The sequence below is a fragment of the Lissotriton vulgaris genome, chromosome 8 (assembly GCF_964263255.1).
Source record: "Lissotriton vulgaris chromosome 8, aLisVul1.2, whole genome shotgun sequence".
Lineage (NCBI taxonomy): Eukaryota > Metazoa > Chordata > Amphibia > Caudata > Salamandridae > Lissotriton > Lissotriton vulgaris.
Genome location: NC_141696.1, coordinates 458,267,271 through 458,292,602, shown reverse-complemented (window position 1 = coordinate 458,292,602; position 25,332 = coordinate 458,267,271).

Genomic DNA, 25,332 nt, shown 5'->3' with positions numbered 1-25,332 from the left:
TCCTTCTACAGGTCCAGAAAGTGAGATGGAAAATGGGTCTGAGGGTCATATTTTCATACCTAGAGCTTTTTTTGAAGTTTCTAGAGAATTGCCATTGAAGAGATTGAAGTTTTGTGACTCCCCTGCCTTGGCTCCAAACTGGCTGCATGTGCATGAACTATGCAAGAATGACAAGTGCTTTGTGTGAAGGCAGAACACAGTCTATTCAGTTTGCAGGCGGGGCTGTGCCCAGCTCCCCCCAATCCAACAAGTTGAGGGCCCATTAAGGCACATCTAATACCACTACTTTGTGGCTGTCTGAGAGGAATACAAAAAAAGTCCAGCTGCCAACTACACCTAGTCCTGTGACCCAGGACCAGGTTGCAGGCACCAAAGGGTTATAACAGGAAAATGACTACTTGCCAAGAGTGATATTTTCAAAAACTGTAAGTTAAAATCTGACTTTACCATTAAAGAGGACTGCAATTTTTTAGACAACATGAACTGTTTTCCTATTCTTAATCAAAGTGTAGCAGTTAAGTGTAATAAGGAAACCCATAGTTTTACTATGTGATAGATAGGCCTCACTGAAATGAAAAACAAACTTAAGAGTTTTTCAATACCAGACATGTAAAACCTAAAAGCACATAATCATAATCAACCATTTACAATGCACCCTACCTTGTGGGCTACCCACTGCCCACCTTAGGGGTGACATATGCAACAAAAGGGGAGATTAAGACTTGACAAGAGGGTACTATTACCAAGGTAAATTGGCAGCCTAAAACTGCATTGAAAGACCTAGACATATAAAGGGGCTACTCAAGTGGGTGGTACAATAAGTGCTGCAGGCCCTCCTAATTTACAGTCCCAAAGTATATGATGATAATAATAATATTAATAATAATAATAATAATAATCATCATCATCATCATTAATCTTTATTGATTGGTTTAGCAAACCATTTACAATTTAAGACATAACTAAATCGAACAATAAAATGACAGTAATAAATTTAAAAAACTGTGGATTTGAAATTGTTAAAAATTCGGTTGAGCATTATGTGCTAGTAATGTTCTGCTGGATGGCATCGCACTGGCTTTCTGATGTTCTGGACTCCGATTTGAAAATTGAGTCTGTTAAATTCAACCGCCATACTAAGATGAGGAGGGTTGCGCTGTGGATATGGTTTCCAGTTGTTTTGACGCTTTGTAGATAAATTTCGTTAGCCCAATGTTTAGCTTGGTGTTGTCGTGGTTAAGATCAATCATTATTGCTTGGCGGCATGATCGAACTCCCAACTTGATAAATTGTCCTCGCAGCAATGACCGTCTGGCCTTAAGCAATGCAGAGCAACATTGGGGCACTGGATAGTACCCCTGGCCACAGCACTGTAGCTATAGTGGAAGCAGAAGTCAATATTCCATTTCTCAATTTAAATCCTTCTGTATCATGTACATGCCTCTTCATTCAAGAAGACGTAAAAACGCCAATTAAATCTGAAGCAGTTTATTTAAAAACCCAATGCATTTCGGGCATTACCGTATAATATGAGGTGATTATTACGGGGAATTTTGAGAATAAGTTGTAGGACAGCACTGCTGGCTGAATATGGAAAAAAATGTAAAATAACATGTTTTACTTCGACAAAACGTGATGTACTGTATATTAATTTTGTTTAATTGATCTTTCCAGTTACCCCTGACGAAGGGCCCATGGAGGCCCGAAATGCATTGGGTTTTTAAATAAACTGCTTCAGATGAAATTGGCGTTTTTACGTATTCTTGAATGAAGAGGCACGGATGGCCCATCGAGAGTATGAGAAGCACAGGAAATTGGCATTTCCTTGCAAGTGGATATAAGAATGGTGTAAGGATGAATACATGATCAAATGAGGAATAATAGTGAAAAACATGATACACAAGGATTTAAATTGAGAAGTAGAATATTGACTTCTGCTTCCACTATGGCTACAGTGCCGTGGCCAGGGGTACTATCCAGTGCCCCTATGTTGCTTTGTCTTACCCTTGCGTGTCTTGAGGGCTGGGCACGTTTAAAGACATTGAGCACGCTTGGACTAGTGAAGTAATATGACAATTGGAGTATAAAAAAGGTGTGCAACCTACTCTCACATGAATGTACTAAATACTGGCCCTATTAGGTTAGCACCCACTGAAAAATGGAATCCGAAATTATCACGTAGAAGGAGCTACGACCCACGAGCAAGGCGGAACATCTAATTTCAAGAGGCAAGTTTATTTTTGGAAAAGTCAGCAGTACGCTGGAGACGATTCATTTAATATGGGACTAAGCTCACGTTGTAAATTTATATTGTACTGAAAATGTTTCCAAAAAAGCAGTCTGGATTTTTAAGAACGTGCGTGTCCTGCTTTTGTAATAGAGTACCCTGGGAGTTGAAGTGTGGGAGGTAGATAGCAGTAATTGCATAATGTCAGGTGCGAGTGCTGTTGTGTTAATGGGCGGAACAGACTGGGAACCAGGGGCGGGCTGAGGGTTTAAATACCAGGTGTTTGTAGCATTACAAAAGATTTTCTCCGTTAGAGCGAGGGGAACACGTCGGCGTCAGTGGAGCAGGTATGCAAGGGTGTCAGCGGGCAGTTAAGCATAGCAGATGGGGCAGTAACAGAGAGTTTCAAGTATTCCGTGATTACTGTTATGGGCAGAATGTTTGAGAGAGCTTAGAAATGTAATTTCAGAGTTTATTCAATATGAAGAATTGCCTTAAGTAAATCATGTGAATGACAGTATAAAGTCGGCGCAACATGGGGAAATCTGTTTCTGTAATTGGGCATTGCAGCTGGGTACTACGAAGGAGTGATCTAACTGGAGGGACGTAGTGAGATGCAAACGGGATAGGAGGGGCGAGGACATGTGATGGGTTCACTGCCGGGATAACAGGAAAATGTTGTTTGCGCATAGGCGTATTTCTGAGACCTGAGTGATTTATATTACCGTATAATATGAGGTGATTATTACGGGGCCCTTTGAGAATACGTTGTAGGACAGCACTGCTGGCTGAATATGGAAAAAAAATTAAAATAACATGTTTTACTTCGACAAAACGTGATGTACTGTACATTAATTTTGTTTAATTGATCTTTCCAGTTACCCCTGATGAAGGGCCCATGGAGGCCCGAAATGCATTTGGTTTTTAAATAAACTGCTTCAGATGAAATTGGCGTTTTTACGTATTCTTGAATGAAGAGGCACGGATGGCCCATCGAGAGTATGAGAAGCACAGGAAATTGGCATTTCCTTGCAAGTGGATATAAGAATGGTGTAAGAATGAATACATGATCAAATGAGGAATAAAATAATAGTGAAAAACATGATACACAAGGATTTAAATTGAGAAGTGGAATATTGACTTCTGCTTCCACTATAGCTACCGTGCCATGGCCAGGGGTACTATCCAGTGCCCCTATGTTGCTTTGTCTTACCCTTACGTGTCTTGAGGGCTGGGCACGTTAAAAGCCATTGAGCACGCTTGGACTAGTGAAGTAATATGACAATTGGAGTATAAAAAAGGTGTGCAACCTACTCTCACATGAATGTACTAAAGCAATGCAGGGCATGCACAGACGATGTGTTCCATTGTTTCGGAATGGTAACCACACAACCTGCATTCAGTACTGCAACTTGGACGGCGCCATTCGGGGAGGTTCTTCAGAAAAGGCCAGTTGCCCATCCTCAGCTCTAAAAACTTGTTTTTCCAATAAAGTGCGTACGTGCTTGAAAGATAGAGTGGCTGAGCACCCACTTTGAAATTGGAAAGTACTGCCCAAGCGTGATTCCTCATTGACAGTGTAGCCCTGTCCAAGTTATAGGACCACAGTCTGAAATTTTTTTAATAGCAGTCTTTAACACCGGGAAGGAGGGGTTTAATTCCCAGAGATATTTTACTCCTAGTAACTGTAAACTGCGGTCTAGGCGTTGCTGATTCTTAAGGCTGGTCTGGGTTTTCTGTATTTCCTGCCAAATTCGGGCCTCCAAGGATCCCTCCCGGACATGGCGCAATCTATGACTTAGTTTGATAAATGCGCCGGCCTCCACTCCATGGTGATCTTGTAGACCAAGTTCGAGTCTCACTTGGACTGGTGAGTCAGGTCTTGGTAACCGAAAAGCTTTTTTACAAATGTTGGTTTTTAGATTATTATTAAAAACGTTGGTTGTGCCCTTAGTGATCTTGTGCCCATACGTGAAGGAGTTGATTACCTTAGCCTTCATCACTTGCAGCATGGGAGTTAAGCTGGGACCTAGTAACTGCTTTGCCAATTTTGCTGCAGCAGCTTCTAACGACAAAGCTTTAGTTTTCAGTGTTGCTTTATGCTTGGTAAAAGTACCTCTTGGTTCCAAAAAGATGCCCAAGTATTTATAACTGAGGGTTAGTTCAAGCTTTGTGTCGTTGAAGTACCACCTTTCTGTTGACTTTTTTCGCTTCCCGAAAGATATTGTTTTGGTTTTTGTAAGGTTCAATTCAAGGCAATTTCTTGTCCTGTAAGGTAGCAGTTCATTCAATAGCCTCTGGAGACCCACTTTTGTGTGGCTTAACAGCACCAAGTCATCGGCATACAGCAAGTTTGGTGGTACTGGTCCCATCTAATTGATGAGGATGGCAGTTTATGTTGTCGAGTACAGGGGAAAGGTCAGATATAATCAAATTAAAAAGTAGTGGGACCAATACACAACCTTGTTTGACGCCAGTTTCAGTGCGGATCTTCCTAGAGACATGGGAGCCATCACCCAGCTTGATTCTTATCCATGTTTCTGTATGAAGTTGGAATATTGCTTGAAGAAGCGGCGGGGATATGCCCCAAGATTTTAGTTTCTGACATAGCAGGTTGCTGGGCACGCGGTCGAAGGCCGCTTTGAAGTCTACAAAGCAGCAGTGCAGCTGGATCTGGTGGGCTGGTGCTTTCTCCATCAGGCGTGTTAGCGTTAACAAATTAGTTGTAGTACCGGAGTTAGCCACGAAACCCGTCCGTTTAAATGAGAGGCACGCGGTTGTTTCAGCCCAGGCATGTAGCTCCTCCAATAGATGTTTGCGTAGTACTTAGATTCCACGTCGAGAAGTGCAACTATTCTATAGTTTTTTGGCTCTTTTCTCTTCCCCCTTTTGTAAATTGGGTGAATGATTGCTCCTCGCCAAGACTCTGGTACCATGCTGTGTAGACTGCAATAAAGAAATAAAGGAGTCAGGTATTCAGACCATAGGGTGATGTCGGATTTGAACATGGCCTGGGGAAGGCCGTTCGGGCCTGGGGTGCCATCTGCTATGGCTTTTATTATGAGGCGTGAGATCTTGTATTTTAAAACATCCGGAGGCACAATGGGCTCTAGCAGTATATCCTTTGTTTTCGCCGGATCTTTATATAATGGATCTACACATGGAGTTTTTGCTGGGCGAGCTCGTCTTGGGCTCTCGATTCCCAGGGGGAGAACCTTTTGTGGCCTGGGCTGGCAGAAATAGTTTGAGCATCAGATGCATGAGGAGCCCCAGAGTGAAGAGATAAAAACTCGCTCCAAACAGCTTCGCTGATATTTGCACTACCGTACCCACTTGTGCTTTGTGTGCTCCTAATTACTAGGGACCAGAATTGATTTGGATTAGAGTTTTTACTTTCGTAGATGAGTTGCAGCCAGAAATGATCCGAGGCTGCCAGTTTTTCCTTTCGTGTCGAGGTCCTAAAAGCTACTTGGGCTTGCTTATAGTTATTGAACAAGGTTTATTTGCTGGGTTTCTTTCTTGATAATCGGAGTGCTTGGTTCCGCTCATATCTTAATTTCCTTGTGGTTTTAGAGATGCAAAATTGAAGGACTTGGTTTCCCGGGCCCCTCCTGATTGGCAGTTCATTGAGGAGGTGGTTTGTAAGGGAAGACCAGCCACTAACAAACGTGAGTATTTGAGTCTAGGGATTGATGTAATACGACACTGCATTTTTCCCTCAAGGAAGGGGAAGCGGAATCCGACCACTTTATCCACTTTAGGTGATCTTTGTAACTGACTGAGTGGGTATGGGCAAGTTCTTGATGGCGTGGAGTACTAGTGGATAGTGTTATAATTTGTGCCCAGTGGTCACTCTCACTTTGCGGTGCAATTTGATAACTCTTGATCAAGGGCAGTATTTCTCTACTCCCTCGAGAGAAGTCCAAAAACAAAAAGGATCTGCCATCTGACCGGGTCCATGCAGGTGGGATGTCGGTGGAGAAGCGCCCATCCAGTAAGGTGAATCCTAAGCTACTAAACTGTGCGACCAAGTAATCACCCAATGTCGAACGTTTGAACTTGGACTGCCTGATAGCCGGTGTCATAAACTCCAAGAAAACCACTATTGGGATGCTTTCTCCTGCCCCTGTTTCCTGTAAGAGGACAAAGCCATGTTATTTTAAAAGGGCCATGGTGGTAGTGGATTGTTTTTCCTGCCCAAAACCATTGATGTTTCAGGAGCATATTGTTAGACCGTGATTAGTGATGGTTCAATCGGTCCGATTTCTGGATAAAGTCCCCGGCAGCCATTGCCAATCTGCTCCATCAAGGTTTTGCTGATCGGTTGTGGGCTCTGGGATTACTGTTGGTGAGCTGCCTCTTGCAGACCTCAGTATTGAAAAGGGGGCTAAAGAGGAGTTGCAAGAGCGGGCCTGCTTGTTTTCCATTATTGAGGGGTTGCGAGGGGCGCTTGGCATTGTTGTTGTAATACCCCAGGAATTAAATTGGTCAATTTTCTTCAGGATCTGACCCCGGGTTGCCGGGGGTACCAATGTTACTTGCGAAGATTCACCTGTGTTAGATCAAGTAGATGGAATGAATTCAATAGCAGTTATATCTCTGGATTGTAGGTGGTTCAGTCAGGTAAAGATTTGAATAGTGTTAATATATTCCCTCGATTGAGGATATCATGGGGGCCTCTGGAGGCATATTATGGAGTGAGAAGCAGTTAGGTGCTTTGAGTGCTGCTTGGGAGCTCATAGAACTCATTACACTTTGCCGGCTCTATTTGCTGTGAATTTTCTTCGATGATTATTTTTTAGGTCGGTACGGTGAACAGTAAAAGAGGCAGTTCCGTTTGATGGGTGATTGGGGGGCTTTTATTTGTGGCCTCTAACATACAATAGCTTACTGGATTCATGAGGTTTTTACAACCGAGCTCTGCAGCTATCCTCTGTGTACGCGAATTGTTGTCCTTGATGAAAAAAGGACGGGAGGAACAAGGTTTGTGGGCTCTCATCTGGGAAGCTGCAGGACTCTGTTGTACTACTTCCAGTGCTGAGCGATTAATTGGTAGATGTGAGGGGCCAGGGTTTTGCTTGCATTAATGGCTGCAGACAGTGCTCCAGAGCTTTTGGTTGCCCTGACTGCTTACTGGGCTGGGGCAGGGCTTCTGTCTGTGAAGGTAACTGATTTGATACTAATTGTGGGCACGACTGTTCTCCATTCAACGGTGGTGTCGAGGGGGCGTTTCCTGGGAGCTCCATGTCACTCAATCCATGGTAACTCATATTTATTGCTGTGGTATCAGTTTTTAATTTGTTCCAGCTTTTTTGTTGTCTTTTCTTTTCTCTTTTCGACAGCTGATGAGAATTATGATTTTTAGGTGGTTCAATAGGGGATGATTTGCTGACTTGTCTCCTTAGGGGATATGGGGATGGGGCGGGGTTGTGCTTTTAAGTGAAGTAAACCCTGTATTGGGCTTGGGTCCTGGAGTGGGAGTCTGATGACCCGGACGTAGAAGGGGTCTTTATTTCCGTTAAGACTGCTGAGAGAAATTGAGGCAGAGATGATAAGGAATCAATTATGGGAGAACAGCAGCACACTGATTGTACCAGTTGGGTTTGGGATTGAGCTTTTTTGATGAGGGCCTTGAGTGCCTCCAGTTTTTATGCGATCCCAGGGGTGTAAACCGCAAGTGTACTTAGTAGATGCACCTGCAGATCCATCTTATCGGAATGATATGTTAGTGCTGCTGACATTGTTTGAAAGGTTTGTAATAACTGAGACCATAGATTGTTTAGGTTGTTCGATGGAGAGCTGTCCTGCGCTACTCAATTATTGTGATTAGTGATGAAGAACGATAAGTCTAAAAAGTTGTGAATTATATGTTGCTTGGCCCTTCTCTCATAACCATTGGGTCAGCTTGGGCCCCTTCGTCTACTTTGGCTAGAAATATTTCCAGCCCCTGTTGGACTGAATTATTAAAAGAAGCTTGCAGGTAGGCCACGACCTGTGGTATTAAAACTTTAGGGTTCTTTTGTTGCTTATCAGGATTAGTTTCCGTTGAGGAATTAAACACTGATGGGGAAAACGGGCTTAGGTTTAAAAATGGTTGAAAAGTTGACAGTTGGGAATCTTTTGGGGTAATTACATTTGTGGTAACTTGTTCTAGTTGAGCTGTGTGTTGAGGTGACAGTTGAGGGGAAGCCTGTTGCGATAAGCTGACATCCAAGGCTTTTTGGGCGCCTTTGCATAAAGATTCTGTTATTAATGAGGCGCTGACTTCCGTTGAATCATCCGAACCTCCTGTGACCCCATGGTTCAGTGGGAGAACCGTAATTTGATGTGGCAATAGCTCGGTGGCTGCGGGGGGTAGGGCCTGCTGGCTATGACCAGCTGGTTATCCAAAGTACTGGTTTTTTTTTCCCTGCAATAGCAGGTATTGCAGTCATTTAATGAAGCCTTGTTTTTTGTAATTTTTTTTATATTTCTATAGTGCCCAGTTTTGGCTCCTCAACAGTTGTTTTTTTCCCTGCAATAGCCAGTATTGCAGTCATTTAATGAAGCCTTGTTTTTTGTAATTTTTTATATTTCTATAGTGCCCAGTTTTGGCTCCTCAGCAGTTGGGTGGACATGTTTGAGCCCTGGATCTGAGGCTGTTCTTGAGTTTGGAAGTGTTTGGCGGGGCGAAGACGCCATTGGTGATTCTGCCAAACCATTGCGACGGTCCATTTTCTTTGTAACTTTTTTTGGAGGGATTTGATGGTGTTTTCCTTACTCGTCCTGATCTCACCCCAGAGATTATTTATTATTATTATTTTTTTTGTTTGGTTTTATTGTTAAAGAGCTGCGCAGCTTCCTAGTAGTTCCTAACAGTGGAATAAGCAGATGATCCAGGCCGGTTGGTTGGTTGGTTGATGAGGTGTTAAAGTAAGTAAATAAGGTTGAATAATACACCAATTGACTTAATTAATTGCTTGATTAGGTTGAACAATCCTTGGTTTCGTTTTTTACTGTAGCTTTGTTGTAAATATTTTTGATTGTTTCCTTGTCTTGCTGATTCCGGTGATTTTGCTGGATTTTTTTCTCTCCATTAGATTTGTTAGTTTGTTGATTGATTGGTTTGTGAAGAGATTTGTTATTTTTTTATGTTATTGATTATTTTTCATGTTTTTGTAAAAAAGCCTGCCCACCAATGCCTGGTGACTCTTGATGACTCTTGGATGACCCTTAATTGACTTTTGGAGGATCAATTTTCTAAACCCCCACGCAGTCTGATTAGCTGTGAGCTCCTAGAGGAACGGCCTAACTAGGCCTGACTAGGCTTGGCGTAAGCGGCTACTAATTCACTATGACTTTGACAAGTTTATTCTGGGTTTTTCCTTGCCCTCGCCCTTGTCCTTACCCATGTCCTTTTCCTCGTCCTTATCCTTATCCCTTTTCTTGACCTTCAGGTCTTGTCGGTCCCAGTACTGGAACTGGTGCGGATGTCCGTTCTAATAGAGTTTATTTTTATTTATATTTTAATTTGATTCTGACTTACAAGTGAGTTTTGGCTGGCAGTCTTTAAGGGACTTATGGATAGTCTGTAGAAATAAAAGATTAGGGCTAGGGCGGAGGATTGGTGGTTGGGGAGGGCTTGTGGGGTCAGCAGGGGGCTCTGGCTATATTGCTGGCTGCGCTTGTTGTGGACAGACAGACCACCTCTGTGGAGACACGCTGTGGTCTGTCTGTCAGACTTGCCTCATTTCAGTGGTCAGTTAGTCTGTCGGCAATCGGAAATGCCTCAATCGGCTCAATTCAGCTTAATTCAGCCTAGATCGCTGGCTCCCACTTACTGTTCCGCCGATGTGATTGAGGTTGTAATTGAAGTTGCAGTTGCCATTCTCCCCTTGACGTATTGAGGCCACCACTCCACTGTGCTTGTGTTAGCACATCTGCAGACTCCTCTCCGCACTGCTGACTCACACTGACTCATGCTGACCGGAGGTCCCACTGTGTCTCGCTTTGCAGGACCACTGCCGGGGCTCGACAGCAGTTCCTCAGCTCCCTTACCTTCACCCTCGCCCCGCCCACCTTAACCACCCTGCCTCACCGCCTATGCCGCCCAGGCCACAGCCTTGCAATAGCTGCTACTGGGAGGAAGGAGCGGAGGACTAGTGCAGCAGGTGGAAGCTAGGGGTCAGGAAGAGAGGGTGGGTTGGGCCGTGCCCCCCTGCTGCAAGTCACTAGCCTCCGGAGTCACTGTGGAGGGGGGTTGTCACTGTATATACCGCTGAAATCACCGCCGCAAGCACCGCAACCAGCTCAATATTCCGTGCCCTGTGCCAACCGCTAATGAGGGCGGAGGTCGGGGCTAGAGCAAGCGGAGTGCGGGGCAAATGCAATGTGAGCGGGAGTGGGGGACCGCTTGAGCGGGGACTGCAGATGCCGCAGACCGTGGCAGAAAAGCGTCTTCCCCTCGTCAATACTACAGGCTGCGGGCTGTCAACTCAAAGCGAGGGGGGCAGTGGCTGCCCGGGGCCGGGGCTGCGTCCTCGCATTGGCTGGGAGCTGGATGCCGGGCGCGTGAATGCACCGAAAACACCGACTGGCTGGCTGGCTGGATGGCTCAACTTCTCCGTTCACAATGCTTTAAGGAGTACTAGTATATGGTTTACCACTCGACAAGGAACTTGTAAGTAAATTAAATATGCCAATTGGCTGTTAGTCAATTTTACCCTGTTTAAGGGAGTTAGCACTAGCACTTTGGGCACTGGCTAGCGTGTTGTGTAGTTCCTATAAAACCTATACAGGATCTGCGCGTTTGGACAATGTACACTGTAGGATTGGTGTCAGACTGATTCTAAACACCCCCACTTGGTATGTTGGCCTTTCTGTTGACTGGGTGTGAGTGTTTGATTGGTTCAAATGCTCCATCCATCCCCACCCCCTTTTGTACCGCTTTGTTCGCCATAAGTTGGCAGGGTATGCTCAGACGTGAGTTCCTTGCTCACTTTGCCACTGGATTCAAGCAAGCCAGGCTGAAGACGGCTGAAATGCCAGAAACCGATCCTCTGAAGCTTGTTTCCAGTCCAGGGAAGGCATGGCTTGGCAGTTCGGGCTGGACTGTTCCCATGAGGCACAGGGTCAGACTGATTTGCATATGGCCATATCTGAACTGGGGTGGCAGAGTGGGCTAAAGAACGGTGATGGATTAAACCCAGATCTTTTGACTGGGTGTGAGTGTTTGATTTGTTCAAATGCTCCGTACATCACCACCCCCTTTTGTGCCGCTTTGTTCACCATAAGTTGGCAGGGTATGCTCATACGTGAGTCCCTTGCTCACTTTGCCACTGGATTCAAGCAAGCCGGGCTGAAGACGGCTGAAATGCCAGAAACTGGTCCTCGGAAGCTTGTTTCCGGTCCAGGGAAGGCATGGCTTGGCAGTTCGGGCTGGACTGTTCCCATGAGGCACAGGGTCAATCAATCAATCAATCACTGACATTTACAGAGCGTACTACATACCCGTAGGGTCTCAAGGCGCTGGGGGTGGGGGGGTGCCGCTACTGCTCGAACAGCCAGGTCTTCAGCTTCTTCCTGAAGGAGAGGTGGTCTTGGGTCAGGCGCAGGTCGGTCGGGAGGGAGTTCCAGGTCTTGGCGGCCAGGTAGGAGAAGGACCTTCCTCCTGTAGTCGCTCTTCGGATGCGGGGGACGGCGGCGAGGGCGTGGTTGGCTGATCGGAGGTGCCGTTTGGGAGCGTAGAAGTTGATTTGGCTGTTGAGGTAGCTTGGGCCTTGGTCGTGTAGGGCTTTGTGTGCGTGGGTGAGGAGGCGGAAGGTGATTCTTTTGTTGACGGGGAGCCAGTGAAGGTCTCTGAGATGTCCAGAGATGTGGCTGGTTCGTGGGATGTCGAGGATGAGTCTGGCTGAGGCGTTCTGGATCCGCTGGAGTCTCTTCTGGAGCTTGGCGGTGGTACCGGCGTAGAGGGCGTTGCCGTAGTCCAGTCGGCTAGTGGCGAGGGCCTGGGTGACGGTCTTCCTGGTCTCGGTGGGGATCCAACAGAAGATCTTCCGTAGCATGTGTAGGATGTTGAAGCACGCCGAGGAGATGTTGTTGACTTGCCTGGTCATGGAGAGGGAGGAGTCCAGGATGAAGCCCAGGTTGCGTGCATGGTCTGTCGGTTTGAGGTTCCGTGACAATTGTAAGTGGTGTTTTCGACTCGCACGAATATGGTCGAGTCTGGTATCTATGAACCGCAAATGACGAGTTTAGTAAGTGTGCGCAGTTTCGCTGTGCTAACTTAAACCGTTCGTTTGTTATGTGGGTTTTTCATCTGTACCCACGGGTTCCATCTTAGATACGGCATCCATTTTGTCTCTTGCCCTCAAGTAGCCAGCGAACGGACGCTGTCCGCTTCGCGACCCTGGGACTCCCAAGATATTTGCGGAAGACACATGTTCTTTGTAAGTGTCTTTTTGACGAGGGGGATGATACTGTAAGGCAGATGGCCCCGCTCGAGGCTCATCTCGCCGTGCCGGTTTATTGTCTCAGCCGTGCATCTCATTAGGCACGTCCCTTTGATGCCTGTATCTCGTGTTTCTCGATACCTCCCCTTTTACACCCTTTCCGATCTCCCCACTGTCTCCGTCTTCCTTTGCACCTGTCCTTGTTCCTATTTCGATCTGTTTTACTGCTGATTGGAATGCACTAATGTTGGGAAGATGGGTTTTTACAGTTGGGAACCGCCAAATGTTTCCGCACTTATGTTCCGGACCTTATGTGTATCAAAGTGACCGAAGCGACCCCTCTGGGGGATAATGGTGGGAACCGGGTTGTAAACCTTTGTGTACCATGTTGTCCTATGAGTAAAAACTGTATAAAAGGAGCGATCCACAGAACCAATTTGAAGCAGTCTCCCCAAGTTGCACGAGTTGTACTTGTCGTGATATCTGTGTTCCCTGCAGCAAATAAACCTTGAATCTTTGACGCCGAAGGAAGTGTCCCGTGTCTCTGTCATTCGTACGCTGGAGCAGGTTACCCACGAAGGTTTCAGGTGTTGTGCCCTGGCACCGCTGGGTCTTAAAGAACCCAGTCCTTCAGTTGGCGCCCACGTGGGGCTGCATCAGTGGTACCGGTCCAAGCCCGACGATCGTGAGGAACTTCGTGTGAAATCTCCGAGGGAAGGTGCACTCCGCTTCATCGATCCTGTTGTCGAAACAAGTGGCCCGAAGACTTTTCCCACGAAGATTCCCGCCTCCTGACGGCTGCGACGGACTGCTGCCCTGACTGTAGACCTGTTTTGGCGCCTGGCGTAGACCTTGGTAGAGCGAGACGATTGACGGGCCTTCCTGGAGACGCCATCGATCTTTGAGTTAAGTATTTGTGGGTCGCTCCCAGAGTTCTTGGTTGTGGTTGCTTAGTGGTTGCATGGTTCCATTGCATTTGTAGTTCTTGGTACTTTGTTGTGTTATTTGACGACTGCAGCCGCCAAAAACCGAGGGTTTTGTTCTTTGCTGGGACCTGGTAAATCCCGTAACCCTTGAAGTTTGTGAAACTCGGCTAGTGTGCAAGATGCCTGGTCGCAGTACTTTGTTTAGTTGTTTCAGACCTTGTGGTACGGATTCCCGACTGGAGGACTCGTGTCCGATACCTCCGGTTGGAACTCCCACTTATGAATTATACAGCAAACATGGGCTAGGCCGGATTACTTTTAATGAATACTGGATCAAATATACGAAGAAAGATGGTGACCTTCGCTGGCCACCACATGGTAGCTTCGAGGCCCCGATCTTAGATAATCTAGAGGTTAAATTGTTCGCGAAAAAGTCAAGGCCGGCCATGTTTGATGCCTTTCGGTTGTGGCGCAAAGAAGCCCGACAGAAAGAAATCAGACAGACTAAGCGAAATCAGAGAGATAGTGCTGGTACCATTGTAAAGAAAGCAGAGCAGTTCCAGCATGATAAGGAGGTTAGGGAAAAGGAAGTGGTTGACAGATTACAGCGTATGACTATAGATAAATGCTATCCTGCTTTGCCTACGGAGTCGGAAAAGAAGGATGAGGCAGTTGAGGATCCTTTAATGTCCTATCTTATGAAATCGCCACCTCCGTACGTACAGGGTACCACAGCCCCTGTGATTCCCCCTGTACCTGTTCCTGTACCTATTCTTCCTTTGCCTGTTCCTCAACCTGTACCCGTTCTTCCGACTGTTCCTGCTCCTTCATCTGTTGCTATTCCTACTGCTCCTCCGCTTCCACATACTCCTGCTCCCGCTACTGCTCCTGCTTTGTTAACCCCTGCTGTTGTTTCTGTTTCTACTCCTTCACTTGTTAGTCCTGTGTCCTATACTTCTCCCTCTACTCGTAGTCGTAATTCTCCTCTTGCGGCTAGCTTCTTTCATTCGCTCGGACCTGTTCTTGGGTCCGCTGGTTCAGATGGTCCTCAGAGACGTAGTCAGCTTCCAGGTAACAGAGAACGTGCTTCGCTATATAATATGGCGATGGGTTGGATGACGCACCCCCTTAGAAATCCACCCCGTATTGTACTCGACACGTTTTGTCAGTTCAATATACCAACCCAGAGATTTGTGTTCGAGGAAATGTGCAAGGTCCTTCGTGATCAGATATCGGCCGACGCACCTAACGAGGTGCTGACCGCTTTGTCTGATCTACAGCTTCAGTTTTCGGCTGGACTGATAGTGGATACCAATGTTCGACGTGCTGTTGAACGATTGTTATCTTTTCGTCCCACTCCTATAACTCAAGCCTTGTTTGTTGAGGATGTCGAAAGACAGCCAGACGAGTCTGGTCAGTTTCCTATGCGTGAAGTTCCACCCGTGTTGATGCCAGGTGATGCTGCTCACGTTCCACCTATCCTGCCGTATTTTCAGAGAGTATGGATACATCTCCCATGGAAAAGATCAGAAGTGTTGCAGGTGAAGCAATCTTTGCCTGACCCTCGCAAAAATCCTGCAGGGTATTACAAAGAGTTATCGCAGCTTGTAGATGCTACGATAATGAATCTTGCCGATATTGACATGCTGTTTGGCAATGTTGTACCGCAACCGGTATGGGCTAAGATTCGTCAGGATAATCACGCAAACTAATTAGGTGGTGATTGGGCGGCCATTATAGCGGCGGATGGGTTGCAAGTTGGTGGTGCTAAGCCTGAACAGTTGATTGCTGCTCTCCCTCAAAGAATAATAACGTTAATGAAAACTCTTATGCCAGCTATGAGGGTGAACTGGGACAAATTGTCAGCTTGTAAGCAGAAAAAGGACGAGAGTGTCTCCGACTTCTTTACGAGGTTTGAGGAGGCATTCATCGACCATAGTGGTCAGGATATGAGCACTGAGGGTGGTCAAAGGTTGTTTGTGGATAAATTTGTTTCGAACTTATTGCCCGACTTGAGCAATAAATTAAAGAATTCAGAAAGTGCATGGGCCGTTTCCACTTCAGCTCAGATATTGGCTACGGCACAATATTATGAGAACAGAGAGAAAGAAGAGAACGACTGTGCCGATAAAAAGACGAAAGAGCTTAAAACTAAAGTGCTGCTTCAGCAAGCATATCCTCCACGTTCGAATCAGAATACTTCCCAACAAAATAGATCGCAGCCGCAATCGAATAGATCCCAAACTCGTAATGACTCCTCTTCCCAAAGATCCTCGCTAGGATACAATCAATGTGCTTATTGTAGACAAGAGGGTCACATTAAATTCAATTGCCCTGTTCTAAATGAACGTAATAGTGGTAACTCATCTAGAGGAGGTCGTGGTGGTTCGCAGCAGGCATCACGTGGTAGAGGTCGTGGTGCCCAGAACGATCGCTCAGAAAACTCATCCAATTCCGATAATTGTTTTGATCAACATGGATCGTCGCAAGGACGATCTGCGCAGTACAATGTAGACGATTATTACGTCGATCAGGGAACTGACAACAGTAATTACTAGGACAGCCATAGACAAGGAGAGGGAGTGGTATCAGTTCCGGTTGATCAGAGAGGGCCTTACGTCGCAGTTGCTACATCGGGCGTCGTTGAGCCTTTTCTGTTGGACACTGGTGCAGCGAAAAGTTCCATTAAGCATTCGAAACTCCCTGGCGCACCTTTGTCTGGCTTAACAAATGTTTCCGTTGGATTCTCTGGCGCCCCTGTTAGCAATCCAGTTTCGTGCCCATTGCCCCTTAAAATTGGGCCTCGTAAGCTCGAAGCTCCGTTGATTTTAACCACGGGTTGTGGTGAAAATCTTTTGGGCCTGGATTTGCTCAAACGTTTGTATGCGACTTTGTATTGTTCTCCTGCGGGTGTAAAGCTTACGTTGGGAGAGAGGGTTGTCTCTCCCATGTACTTGTCTCTCGATAAGCTTCCACCGGAATTGAGTTCTCTTCCTGCGTCTTTGTGGGCGACAGGTCCCAACGATGTGGGCCTACTTGACATCTCCCCTTATGTTGTTCAGTTGAAATCTAATGTGCGGTTGCCACGTATTCCCCAATATCGTATCTCCCTTGATGGTGAACGAGCACTGTTAGCGATCATTTATGATTTGATCGAGAAAGATGTTATTGAAGAGACTCGGGGAAACGTGTGCAATAGTCCTGTACTGCCCATTCTAAAACGTACTGATCCTTCGAAACCACCTGTTTATCGCTTTGTTATCGATTTACGGGAGGTGAATAAAATTGTGGTTCCTCAATTCCCCGTTGTGCCTGACATCACGGCGCTACTGACTCTGATTCCAGCTTCTGCATCGTGGTTTTCGGTGATTGACTTGAAGAATGCGTTCTTCAGCATCCCGATTGCAGAAGAGAGCAGAGACCTTTTCGGTTTCTCTCTTGGTGGACGCAGCTTCCGGTTCAAACGCGCTCCTCAGGGCTACTGTGAAAGTCCATCGATTTACAGTCAAGCCTTGAAGGGTCAACTGGATGCGTTTAGGTTGCCGGCTGGTGCGGCCTTGATCCAATATGTCGATGACTTATTGGTAGCTGCTGATACTCAGGACATTTGCAAAATTGCTACTGTGTCGTTGCTGCAACATCTCTGTGAGTTGAATCATAAGGTGTCCCCTTCTAAACTCCAATATTGTTGTCAAGAAGTAACCTATCTAGGTCACTTATTGTCAAAGGAGGGAAGGAGGTTGACCCCAGAGAGAATTGCAGCGATTGCGCGAATGGCTGTGCCAACAACCCAAAGAGATGTGCGTGCCTTTTTAGGTATTACATCGTACTGCAGGCAATGGATTCCTAATTTTTCATTGCTAGCGAAACCATTAGTGGCTCTTACGTGCAAGGATGTTTCGACTCCTTTACCATGGACGGAAGAATGTCAGAAAAGTTTTTCTGAATTACGTGATTCATTATGTTCGGCTCCTGTGTTAGGTACTCCTGACTATAGCAAGCCGTTTACATTATATGTTCACGAGAGAGAAGGTTGTGCGTTGAGTGTCTTAACGCAACCTTTTGGTGGTAAGCAACGTCCATGTGCATATTTTTCCTCGACCTTGGACCCGGTAGCTAGAGCATTGCCGAGTTGTTTGAGAGCAACAGCGGCAGCCGCGGTCTCCATCCGACAATCAGCAGGATTGGTTATGGATAATATGCTTACGGTGATGGTTCCGCACGCAGTCGATACTCTCTTGAATCGTACGAAAACTCAGCACTTGACGAGTGCGAGGTTGTCTGGTTACGAGTTGACGCTGTTGGCAAGCCACATTCAAATAAAACGTTGTAATGTTCTGAACCCGGCAACTTTGTTACCAATTAGCACAGAGTCAGATGAAGTAGCAGAACATGATTGTTACTTGAGGACTGAAGAAGAAACAAAAGGTCGAGTGGACCTTAAAAACACCCCATTGGAAGATCCGGATGGTACACTGTATGTGGATGGGTCATGCTTTAAGTTGCAGAATGGCGATGTGACTACTGCTTATGCTGTTGTAACGTTGAATACTGTTGTTGAGACTGCAAGATTAAATCAGAATTCTGCCCAAGCTGCAGAGCTGATTGCTCTTACTAGAGCGTGTGTGTTAGCGAAAGGGAAACGTGTGAATGTGTTTACCGACAGCCAATATGCATTTGGCGTCGCACATAGTTTTGGACGATTGTGGAGAGAGAGAGGTTTCTTGACGTCGCATGGTACGAAGATTCAGCATGGACAGCTTGTGAATGATCTTTTGGATGCATTGACGTTGCCTAAGCAAGTAGCAATTGTTAAATGTAGTGCGCATCGTAAGGTGACGGATGATGTTGGTCGTGGTAATGCGTTTGCAGATGAGACTGCTAAGGAGACTGCCCGGAACCTTAGCACTCGAATGTATGTGACGAGTTCGGTTAGGAGGCCTACAGAATCGAGTATGTGTGAGGACACTATCGAGAGTGTGAAAGCAATTCAGAATGAGGCCACCGAGGCTGAAAAGACGAAGTGGAAAGAAAGTACGGGAAAGTTGGATGCGAATGGTTGTTGGATTGATTTGTCTGATCAGAAAAGATGGATGTTACCGGATGCGTATGTGCTGGCCGTTGTGACAATGGCGCATGGGTTAGCACATATTAGCACGAAAGGTATTTGCAAATTGCTGTCTCCTGTATGGAAGAATGATGGTATCACGAAGTGTGCTGAACGTCTGGTGAAGAATTGTATGGTGTGTATGATGTACAATCCTGGCAAAGGAACCCCAACTCCTCCTGGCAGTTTTGCTCCCCCTTCATGCCCCTTTGAGGTGATTCAATTGGACTTCATCCATATGGAGCGATGCAATAACCTGAAATACGTTTTAGTTGTGGTTTGCGCATTCTCCCAATGGATCGAGGCTTATCCTCTCAAAGACAATACTGCTTTGTCTACTGCGAAAATCCTACTGAAGGAATACTTTCCTCGGTATGGAATGCCTAGAGTCGTGTGGTCAGATAACGGAAGTGAGTTTGTGGGTAGTGTGATGAAGAGTGTGTGTAAGGGCCTTGGAATTAATCAGAAATTCCACAGCGCCAATCATCCCCAGTCAGCTGGTTTGGTTGAAGGGTATAACGGCACCCTTAAACTAAAGTTAGCGAAGATTCAGGCTACGACTGGTCTTTCGTGGCCTGACGCTTTACCTTTAGCATTACTGTCAACTAGGGCGACTGTACACTCCCGAGTAGGGCTTAGTCCCTATGAAATAGTGTTCGGTCGTCCTGCGAATGTTTGGGGGGTTCCTAGGCCAGGTATTTTCTGTGATCTTGAGTATCCAATGTTGATCGATTATCTTCATGACTTGACTGCTAAACTGAGGTTAATTCACCAACAGGTTCACGAAGCATTGCCGACGCAGACGGAGGGTCCAGGCCACCAGCTCCAGCCCGGAGATTGGGTGGTGACGCGGAACTTTTCGCGCAAGAACAACTTGGACCCGAGGTTCACCGGACCCTACCAGGTCCTCCTTGCCACGAGAACTGCAGTTCGTCTTGAGGGGCGGAAGAATTGGGTGCACGCCAGCCACACAAAGAAAGTCCCCATCCCGTTGCCGGCAGACTCGTGGGTGAGGAAAGGCATTGCATCAACTGAAACCGAAGGATTGCCGGCGTTTGTACCTTTTAGCGACGCACAACCTGTCGGACAATCCTCAGTGCAGCAGAGAGACACTGTTGAACAATTGTCAGCAAAAGACTCAAGACCAAAACATTCAGCTGATCAACAGGACGCTGTCCCTTCAACGGATCCTTTGTTTGACGAACAGACACGTCCTGGGAAAACTCGATACTTTTTGCGATCTAGCATTAAAGACTAATAAAAGATCCTGCTTTGCTGTATTGACAACTGCATTATCCCGTTTTCCGTGATCAGTTTTGAACATTCATACCATTGTAATTATTTTGTACATATTCATTGAGCTTCGTTCCTTACACTTTTTGCTTCCACAGCTGAGAGACATTGTTTTTGTATACATATATATTGTGCATTAAAGGCCGTAGGGCCGCGCGCGTACTTCCTTCTGGATAGTAGGTCTTGACGCTAGGTTAAAGGCCGTCGGTTCCTGGGAACTCCTAGGGATTGACTATTGCTACACAGAACGAAGTGCGTCAAGAAACGTTGCGGACGGTCGTAGGGAATGGCATTCTCGAAGCTGAATGATTTGGAAGGAGCTCAGGCTCATAGATTCAAGCTGCAGCAACTCAGTCGTACCAAATGTTTTATATTCCAACTATTCGTATTGTTTTTGACTGCTTCTGCATTATTGGCGGGTGGGGTGTATTACACGATGTCTTACTTCTTACCTTCTGCTACACCTACTCCTACCCCTGACCCTAAACTTACCTCCACTGCATCTCCCCATTCTTTCCATATCTTACCCGAACACGAACAGGCTAGACGTGCAGAATTCCGCAACAATTCCTTTATTCAGCTCCTTCATCAGCATCAGTTAGTGGTTAACACTACTAATTGTTGGGTGTGTGGGTTGATGCCACATACTACGGATAAGGGAATTCCATATCTGGTGTTACCGTATAGTTCCCAAGGGTCTGCTCGAGCATTTCAGACAATGTTTCGAAGCGCACTGGGTTTCCACCCCATTCGAGAACCACGTTCTCCCTACTCTGGTCCTACCTCGTATCAAAAACCTTTGTCGATAGCAATAGAGGATTTAGATAGCGATATCTATGATCCCTCACTTATTCCCGAAGAAGAGGTACAAGCCTATAGGGTCCTAAGTAGAGGCGAATATAGTGTGTTCACCAGTGAAAAGCAGCTTAAAAGCTCGCCTCCGATATGGGTCGTACCCCACATTGGTAATTTTTGTCTCATGGGTCGTGGCCGAAGATCGCAAGCCCGACTTGGAGCGAGTGCTTGCACTGAAAATTACATTCTGCCGATGGTCTCGTCCCCTGTGTTTCTGGCTGCCAAGGGTACATACTTTATCTGCCATGATCGTGCATACGCATGGTTGCCCGCTGACTTCATGGGCTCATGTTTCATTGCAAATCTGTTGCCTCCGACGTTCACTGTAGATGCCGATTATCATAAGACTAGAGTTGTGCGAGGCGTAATTAGCGAAGAGGATACTGCCGGTCAAGAGGCAGGAGACTTTTTCAAGGGTTTCCTCCCGTTTTGGGGACCTATGGTTAATAGTAGGAACCTGAGACAGTTGACTCGAGTGGTAGAATCGACTGCTAATATTACTGCCAGTGCCCTTGGTAATATCACCACTGAACTTCAGGCGGATAGGCTTATGACGTTACAAAACCGTATGGTTTTAGATGTTATCTTAGCAGATCGAGGTGGGGTATGTAAGGTGATCCATTCGAGCTGCTGCATTTTCATTCCAGATAACGCTCCAACTGTCTATCAAGCCATCTCGAAGTTGCATAAGATCTCCGAATCCATACACGTGGATGTAGGGGATTGGACGCTACTTGGATGGTTTTGGGGCCTGATGTCGACTTGGGGTTGGAAGATTCTGATGATCATCGGAGTTGTTGTGGTGTTCCTGTTCACGTGTTGCCTTTGTGTGCAGTGCGGTCCTGCCTTATGTGGCCTCTGTGCTACAACGTGTATGAGACAGCCACGTGTTACCAAGGGGACTCGGTTGGACAGAGCTATGCTACAGCAACATCTCGATGGTCTGATGAATATCGAATATGATTCCGACTAGTGCTTGCCTACATGAGGGCAAAAGGAGCGTCTGAGGTTCCGTGACAATTGTAAGTGGTGTTTTCGACTCGCACGAATATGGTCGAGTCTGGTATCTATGAACCGCAAATGACGAGTTTAGTAAGTGTGCGCAGTTTCGCTGTGCTAACTTAAACTGTTCGTTTGTTATGTGGGTTTTTCATCTGTACCCACGGGTTCCATCTTAGATACGGCATCCATTTTGTCTCTTGCCCTCAAGTAGCCAGCGAACGGACGCTGTCCGCTTCGCGACCCTGGGACTCCCAAGATATTTGCGGAAGACACGTGTTCTTTGTAAGTGTCTTTATGACGAGGGGGATGATACTGTAAGGCAGATGGCCCCGCTCGAGGCTCATCTCGCCGTGCCGGTTTATTGTCTCAGCCGTGCATCTCATTAGGCACGTCCCTTTGATGCCTGTATCTCGTGTTTCCCGATACCTCCCCTTTTACACCCTTTCCGATCTCCCCACTGTCTCCGTCTTCCTTTGCACCTGTCCTTGTTCCTATTTCGATCTGTTTTACTGCCGATTGGAATGCACTAATGTTGGGAAGATGGGTTTTTACAGTTGGGAACCGCCAAATGTTTCCGCACTTATGTTCCGGACCTTATGTGTATCAAAGTGACCGAAGCGACCCCTCTGGGGGATAATGGTGGGAACCGGGTTGTAAACCTTTGTGTACCATGATGTCCTATGGGTAAAAACTGTATAAAAGGAGCGATCCACAGAACCAATTTGAAGCAGTCTCCCCAAGTTGCACGAGTTGTACTTGTCGTGATATCTGTGTTCCCTGCAGCAAATAAACCTTGAATCTTTGACGCCGAAGGAAGTGTCCCGTGTCTCTGTCATTCGTACGCCGGAGCAGGTTACCCACAAAGGTTTCAGGTGTTGTGCCCTGGCACCGCTGGGTCTTAAAGAACCCAGTCCTTCAGTGCGGTGCCCAGGGCGGGAGGCCACCAGGAGTCGTCCCAGGCGGAGGGTGAAGAGCCCAGGATGAGGACCTCCGTCTTGTCCGAGTTCAGTTTCAGGCGGCTGGTCGTCATCCACTCGGCTACCTCTTTCATCCCTTCGTGCAGGTTGGCTCTGGCGGCGGCGGGGTCGTTAGTTAGGGAGAGGATCAGCTGGGTGTCGTCGGCGTAGGAGATTATGCTTAGGTTGTGTTGGCGTGCGATCGCAAGGGGGCTCATGTAGACGTTGAAGAGGGTGGGGCTCAGTGAGGATCCTTGGGGGACGCCGCAGATGACTTCGGTGGCCTCTGACTTGTACGGTGGTAGGCGGACTCTCTGTGTTCTTCCGTCGAGGAAGGAGATGATCCATTCCAGCGCCTTGTCCTGGATTCCGACGTTGCTGAGGCGCTGTACTAGGGTGCGGTGGCAGACAGTGTTGAATGCCGCGGAGAGGTCTAGGAGGATGAGGGCCACTGTTTCTCCGTTGTCCATCAGGGCTTGGATGTCATCGGTGGCGGCGATGAGGGCGGTCTCGGTGCTGTGATTGGCTCGGAAGCCGGACTGTGAGGGGTCGAGGGATCCATTCGTCTCCAGGAAGGCGGCCATCTGCTTGTTGACGGTCTTCTCGATGACTTTGGCTGGAAACGGGAGGAGCGAGATGGGGCGGTAATTCTTGAGTTCGGTGGGGTCCGCTGTGGGTTTCTTGAGTAGAGCGCTGAGTTTGGCGTGCTTCCAGCTCTCAGGGAAGCTGGCGGTGTCGAAGGATGTGTTGATGATGTCTCGCAGGTGGGGTGCGATGACAGCGTTGGCCTTGTTGAAGACGTGGTGAGGGCAGGGGTCGGTCGGTGATCCGGAGTGGATGGAGTTCATCGTGCGGATGGTGTCTTCGGCGCTGATCGGGGTCCAGGCGTGGAGGGTGGTGGTGGGGGGTGGTTGTTCGGTCTTGGTGTGCGTTGGTTGGTTGTTGAAGCTGTTGTGTATGTCCGCGATCTTGTTGTGGAAGTATGAAGCGAGGGAGTTGCAGAGGTCTTGCGATGGGGTGATGTCGTTGTTTCCTGCGCTGGGGTTGGATAGCTCTTTCACGATGTTGAAGAGTTCCTTGCAGTTGTGTGCGTTGTTGTCCAGCCGGTCCTTGAATGCAGTTTTCTTGGCGGCGCGAATCAGCTGGTGGTGCTTCCGGGTGGCCAGCTTGAAGGTGGTCCTGTTGTCCGGTGTGGGTTCCCTTCTCCAGACTTTCTCGAGGGCTCGGCAGTTCTTCTTGGAGCTCTTGAGTTCGTCGGTGAACCACGGGGCTTTCTTGCTGCCGGGTCTACTGGGCGGGGTCCTCAGCGGGGCGAGCTCGTCCGCGCAGTTGCTGATCCACTTCGTGAGGTTGTCGGCGGCCTGGCTGGGGTTCGCTGAGCTGGCAGGAGGGTGCTGGCTCAGGGAGGTGGCGAGCTGGTCTGCTGTGATCTTTTTCCAGCTTCTGCGGGCGGCCTGTTGCTGGTGGTGGTGGGTCGTCGTTCTCTTGAAGGTGAAGTGGACGCAGCTGTGGTCCGTCCATTGAAGCTCTGTGGCGTGGCTGAAGTCGATGTCTGTGCTGGAAGAGAAGACTGCGTCGAGTGTGTGTCTGGCGAGGTGGGTGGGGGTGGACACCAGCTGCTTGAGTCCAAGATTGGCGAGGTTGTCGAGCAGGGTGCTGGTGTTGCGTTCGTTGTTGTTCTCCAGGTGGAAGTTGAGGTCCCCCAGGAGGATGTAGTCAGCGGAGGGGAGGGCATGTGGGCTGACGAAGTCGGTGATGTCCTCGCTGAATTGTGTGCGTGGTCCCGGGGGTCGGTAGATCAGGGTGCCTCTGAGGGTGGTGTTCGGGTCAGAATGATTTGCATATGTCCATGTCTGAACTGGGGTGGCAGAGTGGGCTAAAGAACGGTGATGGATTAAACCCAGATCTGTTGACTGGGTGTGAGTGTTTGATTAGTTCATATGCTCCGTCCATCACCACCCCCTTTTGTACCGCTATGTTGGCCTTTGTACCAGCTAGCTCACAGTGCCACTAGAAACTCCTCTTACAAAGGAGAGAATAGTTCTTGGCAACCATCAAACATGACAACCCTTATCCCTCAGGACCGTCGAAACAGTGTACTACTTTTCACTCAGTCATTCGAGCTCATTTAGTCTCAGAGAGAAAACGGTATGGACATTTTCCAATAAGTATTTTTGAACAGTCGTTATTCTCATGTAAAATTGATGAGGTGCAACAACCACTATACAGTAGCCAATGTAAATGATTAGAAGCACTAAGAAAGTAAAAGGATGGTAGATCTCTACCATCATGCTAAAACTATAAATACAGGCAGGTATATAAAACAAATGACAGTAGTTTATGCGCACTCTTACTATGTAATCTTAATTAGATGTACCTACGTGTACCTAGCATGTCTGTAGGGGTTAAGCCAAGAATCCTTTTAGGATAAGGTCAACCCCCTTACCTTGAGTAAGAGACTGTGGGGCCCCATCCTGGTCTCAAGTTGGACACCCCACAAGGGATGCTAGACCTAAGCGATCTTGAGTACCTGCAT